Source organism: Pinus tabuliformis, chromosome 3_2 (assembly GCF_031772625.1).
Source record: "Pinus tabuliformis cultivar Carrire ecotype Pingquan chromosome 3_2, CPIR1, whole genome shotgun sequence".
NCBI classification, from domain to species: domain Eukaryota; kingdom Viridiplantae; phylum Streptophyta; class Pinopsida; order Pinales; family Pinaceae; genus Pinus; species Pinus tabuliformis.
Window position 1 is genome coordinate 1,093,377,712 of NC_142302.1, and position 7,256 is coordinate 1,093,384,967.

The window sequence follows — 7,256 nt, forward strand, 5'->3', positions numbered from 1 at the left end:
TTGTATTTTCTTACTATGTTTCTCTTACTGTTTTCCATTTTCCAGTGTCTGTGTATTTTTCAATCTGATCGATCTATTGCCTAAGATAACATAGGCACACACCAACACATGATTCTGTAATACTTTCATTCGTTAATTATTTAACTGAGATCACTCACGAGTGATTTTCATATCAAGTGGTATCAGAGCTTTAGGCTGTCAAGGTTAGACAAGCTTGTGTTGGATTTCGCTGTTGAATGCTAACTAGATCAAAGCTCAAATTAGGAGAAGGAGAGTTGGTCAAAACTAATCCTGAAATTGGGAGAGTCTACCCTCAGAAGACAATGTCAGAAGAAGGTTCTGTGGGGCCAGACCCTCAATTCATAGATAGTTTCTTAGCCATAAAGTCCATGGTAGAAGAAATGTATAGGGACTTTAGAAAACATAAGGATGAAGATTCATCAGGCTCTAAACAAGACAAAGGAGAAGATGGTCTCACTTCCATGACCACTCAAAAGGCAAATGGAAAGAGGAAAGATTTCTCACACCTCCTAATAGCCCTGAACATAAAAAGAAGGCATCTTTAATTAAATTAGATGTTAAATTTGATTTACCTATATATGATGGAGAGTTGAATGTAGAAAAGCTAGACAATTGGATTAGACAAATTGATGTTTATTGCAGAGTATGGAATATCGATTCGGACAAGAGCAAGATTCAGCTGGAAAGCCTACGCCTTGGAGGCATTGCCTTGGTTTGGTGGGAAGGCAGGACCCAAGCTGACATGAAGAGACATGGTAAGACTATCTCTGTCTGGAGTGAATTTGTTTCTGCAATCAAAAAGCAGTTCTATCCACTGGCCTACATGCAGCGAACCATGATGAGCTAGAAAATTCTTCGACAATTGAAAGGGCAAAGTGTACAGGGATGCACTCAAGAATTTAGAAAGAGAGCATTGATTGTAGGAATCTCATTAGACTCACCTAAGACTTAATTGAAGTACATTGGTGGTCTAAACAGCTACATGAGGCACACTATCCTCATGTTTAATCCCACTAGTATAGATGAGGTATATATACAAGCTACTCATCTAGAAGCTAGAGGAAGGAATGGAAGTCCAGAAGTTGGGGGATCATCCCAACCCACTACAAGCAAGAATAAGGAGAAAAGAAAGCAGAAATGGAAAGCAAGGAAGGCTAACACTGCACAGAAAAGAAAGGCTTCATGCACTCACTATAAAAATAATGGGCATGATGATGAGCATTGTTGGATTCTGCATCTAGAGCTGAGACCTAAGAAGTTTGAGGGAAAGAAGAAGAAGATTGCTACAACTATTCAGAAAGATTTGGGGTCAGACTCAAGAGATGAAACAACTATTGCAGCCACAGGTATAAAAGGTAAGAATTCTGAAGCATCTACTAGTAATTCTGCACAATTTACTATTGATGAAGAAAATGAGAGAAAAAGACATGAGCTTTTCCATATTCGAGTTATTTCCAAACATCAAAAGATTGATACTTTGTTTGATAGTGGCTCACAAGTAAATCTAATTTCTGAAGCAATTGTAAAGAAGTTGGGATTAGCAATTACACCTCACAAGAAACCATACCCATTGGGATGGTTTAATGATAAAGCACAACTACAAGTGACTAGAAAATGCAAACTCAAGTTTTCTTTTGGGTCAGCATTTGTAGATGAGGTTGAGTTGGACATAATTCCTTTGGATATATGTGGAATTGTTTTAGGAAGTCCTTACTTGTATGACAGAAAATCTATTTTCTATAGAGTTGAGAACAAGTGTCTACTTGTTAAATATGGAATCGAATACTTTGTAAGAGCTCATAAGCTCAAGAATAATTATACTCTCATAAACTCAGGGCAGATGAAAAGAATGATAAACTCATGCAAACAATTCTTACTAATGGTTGTAAAGGAAAAGAAACCTGATAAAACCAATGTATCTGAGGGCTGTAATGCTAAACAGTAAGTTGATTTAGAAAAGGTTGTTTCAGAGTATGATATCTTGTTTCAAGAACCTAAAGGTGTGCCACCCAAAAAGGAAATAGTGCATGATATTATTTTGCACCAAGATGCTCCATTGCCTAACATTGGAATGTACAGGTTGTCTGCTTTAGAGAATGCTGAAATCAAGAAGTAGGTGTCGGAATTGCTCGAGAAGGGGTTCATCAGACATAGCACATCACCATGTGGGTCACCAATCGTTTTGGTGAGAAAGAAAGATGGCTCGTGGAGAATGTGCATTGATTATGGAGCACTGAATAAGATAACAATAAAAAATCGTTATCCCCTTCCTCGCATAGATGATCTACTAGATCAATTGAAATAAGTTGTTTATTTTTCCAAGCTAAACTTGCACAATGGATACCATTAGGTTAGAGTTGCAAAACAAGATGCATGGAAGACTGCTTTCAAAACAAAGCAGGGAATGTATGAGTGGCTGGTTATGCCTTTTGGCTTAACTAATGCTCCTGCTACTTTCATGAGATTAATGAATGATGTACTCAAACCTTTTCTTGATGAATTTATTATTATGTATCTAGATGACATTCTGATATTTAGCAAAATGTGGGAAGAACATTTAAAGCATGTTAAGCAGACACTAGATGTTTTGAAAAGAGAAAAACTTCAAGTTAAACTCTCAAAATGTGAATTTGGCAAAACATCTCTGAATTATTTGGGTCACATAGTAGGGGGTGGTGAATTGAAGATAGATTCCTCTAAGGTGGCAGTGATTGTAAACTGGCCTAAACCCAAATCTGCTACAGAAGTTAGAAGCTTCTTATGGGAAACACAATATTGGAGAAGGTTCAATTCTAACTTTTCCGACATTACAGCTCCCTTACATGCTTTAACAGGATTGAACAAGGTGTTTCAATGGGGAGGCAAATATCAAAAAGCCTTCGACACCTTGAAAGAAAATATTAGTACAGCCCCTGTACTAGCACTGCCTGATCTTCAAATACCATTTGAGATCCAAACGAATGTCGGTGACTATGCCATGGGAGCAGTGTTGACACAGCACGGTAAACCCATATGTTATCATTCTAAGACATTTAATTCTGCAGTAGTTAACTATCCTACATATGATAAAGAATTGTATGCATTAGTACAGAGTGTGAAAAAGTGGAAACATTACTTAATGGGCAAAGAGACAGTAATACATACTGATCGTCAACCACTTCAATATCTACACTCCCAAACTAAGTTATAGCAATCAAGACATTATAGATGGATGGAGTTTCTACAACAGTTTCATTTAGTCATCAGATATAAAAAGGTCATACACAATAAAGTTGCAGATATGTTATCTAGACCCATTATAAATGCATCTACTATACTTAAGCATAATTCTGTGTTACATGAGAGTTACATTGAACAATATGCTCAAGATAGAGATTTCAAAGATGTATATGTAACTTTAAGTTAAGGCAAACGAGTAGAAGAATTGGATTATCATGTAAAGGACCAGCTCTTATATCATTGTGGGAAGTTATGCATTCCACAAACTGAAAGAGTAAAGATAATTTGAGAAGCACACACTTCTCTAATATCCGGTTACTTTGGGGTAAGTAAAACAGTTGCACAGCTACAAAGATTTTGTTATTGGCCAAAAATGAATGAGACAGTTTCCATATATGTAAGAGGGTGTACTATGTGCGCTAAAAGCAAGCCCAACAATATAAAACTAGGGTTGTACACTCCATTACCAGTTCCTTCTCACCCTTGGGAAAGTGTTTCCATGGATTTTGTTGGAGGACTGCCTAAATCTAGGAAAGGTCATGATTATCTGTATGTTGTTGTGGATAGGTTTAGAAAAATGTGTATTTTCATACCTTGTAATAAACATATTACAGCTGAACAAACTACAAAACTGTTTTTTCAACATGTATGTGTTCATTTTGGCTTACCCACTTCCATTGTATCTGATCGAGACACCCGATTTGTGGGGAAGTTTTGGTCAAGTCTGTGGGAGCTGATGGACACGAAACCGAAGAAAATCACAACTTTTCATCCACAAACTGATGGCCAAACAAAAGTAGTTAACAAGACAGTGATCCAGTTACTCAGAGAATATTGCAGCAAGCATCCTAAGCTTTGGGATGAACATTTATGTTATGTGCAACATGCTTACAACAGAGCAAAACATTCTTCTACACATAGATCTCCTTTTGAGACCTGTTTTGGTTTCACACCAAGGTCTCCTTTGGATTTTGTCTTTGGTAAAGATACCACAGTTGAGGGACACAGTGATGTGGATAGGGCAACTAGGTTCATTGAACAAATCCAAGAGATCCACCAGGCAATACAGGAACAGCTGGAAAAGAGCCAAGCCAAATACAAGGTAAGGCATGACAAGCATCAGATGGAGCATAGTTTCCAAGTTGGTGACCAAGTCTGGTTGTATATCAGCAAGGACAGAACGCAAGGTGAAGGTAAAAAGCTAAAGCCTATCAGGTATGGACCCTTCAAGATACTTGATAAGATTGGTGAGAATGCTTTTCGCCTTGATCTACCAACTTACATGCACATCTACTCAGTCGTAAATGCAGATTGCTTGAGATTGTTTGAACCTTCACTAATTGAAGATCCCAAAGAGCAAAGTCAATTTCCTTCTATTGATGACCTGCTACTTAAATATCTTATTGAATTACAGGAAGACATAGTTCTGGACAGGAAGGTGAGGATGATGCACAGGGGAGATGTTGAGTACCTTAGAATTGGGCTCAAGGGTTCAAAGCCAAGTAGTGCAAAGTGGAAAGAGATTGGACAAGTGAGACAATTGTGTACCCTCACTTAGTCAATGCTTGAAAACCAACTTTTGGTGGTCCAAAATCTTTTTCAGTGGGAAGGTCGTGATCCGAATTGGATCCATGAAAATTATCAAATGCCATGACTGTCTCAAATCAGTGACAGACTTCAAAAAACTTGTGGACAAAGAGCTATCAAGAAGACCTATGAATAGTGGCAATTTGTAGCCAGCAAGGAACGACAAGGACCTCGGTCAAAGCACGCTAACCGAGGCCCATGGAGACCGCGCAGGAGGAAAACTGGCAGATAGGAAGCTCAGATCAGAAAACGGAGGTCGTTTTTGATGCGCAATTAGCACAAAGCACTAATCACGCATCGTTCGGCAAAACCCCTCAAGAAGGAGAAGCCCCGAAGCGCTCGATCACATGGGAAGTCGGGAAACCATAAGGAAAGTACTAAGGTGAAAGGTGGGTCCCACGCTCCCAAAACCGGTAGCATATCGGAGGCATATTGGGGTGGTAAGCGGATTTGGCAGAAAACGAGTGATTCCATTCATTGCACGACGCGTGTCCGGTAGATGAGAGAGAAAACCGCCTCTCATCGTGGGTTAACAGTCGAGCAAGTCAACCGCACGAAAAGAGAAAATATCGTCGGATTTGGGGGCTCCAGATCTAACAATGGAGATTGCGCCCGATGGGAAACTAGATTTGACAGGGGAATTAAGTCGCAGCATATAAAAGTCTGAAGTCTGATTTGACCGCTGAGGTGGCGGATGAGTCATTCCACATTGTAACCGAAATACCGAATCGTTGAGGAAGATCTGGCGCAGTTCGTGAGAGGACAAGTGGCCACCTCCCGGTGAGACATTGGTGATGACACAGAGGCAGGGAACTCTAAGTGAACAGCAGTAAGCGATCCGAAGGGGTGGAAGAGGAAGCGAACAGTCAAGGACAGATTGGCTTTAAGCCATGAACAGGCAGAGAAGAGAAGGAGGAAGAACCAGAGAAGGAAATAGTGAAGAAAAGGAGAAAGAGCCAGTGAAGCAAGAGGCAGAAAGACAGAGAGCCGAGTTGACCTGTAGCGTAAGGCAGCATCGAGCAGACAGAAGGCTTGAGAGGTTCAAGCAATCCCTGTGAGGATCTATCGGGAATTGAGTACCACATTGGGCTCCTCCCATTAAAGACCAGAGAGGTTGAGACTTGGTAAGGAAAAGAGTCTGTGTACTCTAGTGGCTTGGGGAATCCAAGAACCACCCTACTAAGCATCCTCTATTTCATGAGACTCAAGTTGAGCTCCTCATTGTAAATATCTGCTTTAAAGACACAATAAAATAAGGCCACCATTGAAAGCTGGACCGGAGACGGAGCCCTGGAGAATAGGGTGAACTCCTTATTAATTTGTTGTGTTCTTGTATTTGCTTACTGTGTTTCTCTTACTGTTTTCCATTTTCCAGTGTCTGTGTATTTTGCATTCTGATAGATCTATTGCCTAAGATAACATAGGCACACACCAACACGAGTCTGTAATACCTTCATTCATTAATTATTTAACTGAGATCACTCACGAGTTATTTTTAGATCAAAGGTTTCCTTTAGAAGCCCCATCAAAATATAGGATAAATATTCCCTTTTGTCTTTTCCAATTCTCTAAACCAGCTTGACTTATTCTTAATTCCCAAGAAGGATGGATTTTTGGTCTATATCTTCTTGTGATGATATTTCTCCCAATTTTGATCCCTCGAAGCCATAAGAGCACCCTAATTTTAAGGTTCTCCTCCCAATCACCTGATATTCCAAATGAAGAGAAGGCATCAAATAAGAGATATTTTTCTTTTGTAGCAAAGAAAGGATTTGGAAGCAACATGCTATTAAAAATGACTTTATTTCTTGCCAACCAAATTCTCCAACAAATGTATTTTGGAAGGGCATTGAATGCTCTTTTGAGATTCCTTTTTCCTATTAGGTTTAAATTATAATATAGATACCATGTCTAGAACATGGAGGACCAATATTTGTGTATGTCAGTGAAGATCTATAATTCTTCTAGGGTTGACTCCCAGGTTTTATATGTGTAATTACATTCCATAAATAAATGTGGAATTTTCTCTCCTAAATTATGACATATTGGACATCATGAGGGATCCTTTATATTTATCTTTGTTACTTTTTTAGAGGTGAGAATTTTCCCTTGCACCAATAACCAACAAAAGATGTTTACCTTGGGGATTATGTCTCTATGCCAAATTTATTTCTAGATTGGTCGTGCATGATCATTTTCAGATTTTGTCTTTGCTAGATCATAACAATTTTTTACTGAGAAAGATTTATTCTCTTTATTCCATTCTCTTTTATCTTCAAAGTTCTTTCCTACAGGGGCATAGCCTTTCAGCACACCCAAGAGGTCAAGGTAACCAGAGTTTAACTCCTCTGTAACTATGAGATTAGTTATGTTTTTCCATAGACCACTGCTTTTAGCCTACTCAGATATATCCCAAAGATGTGTAAGGT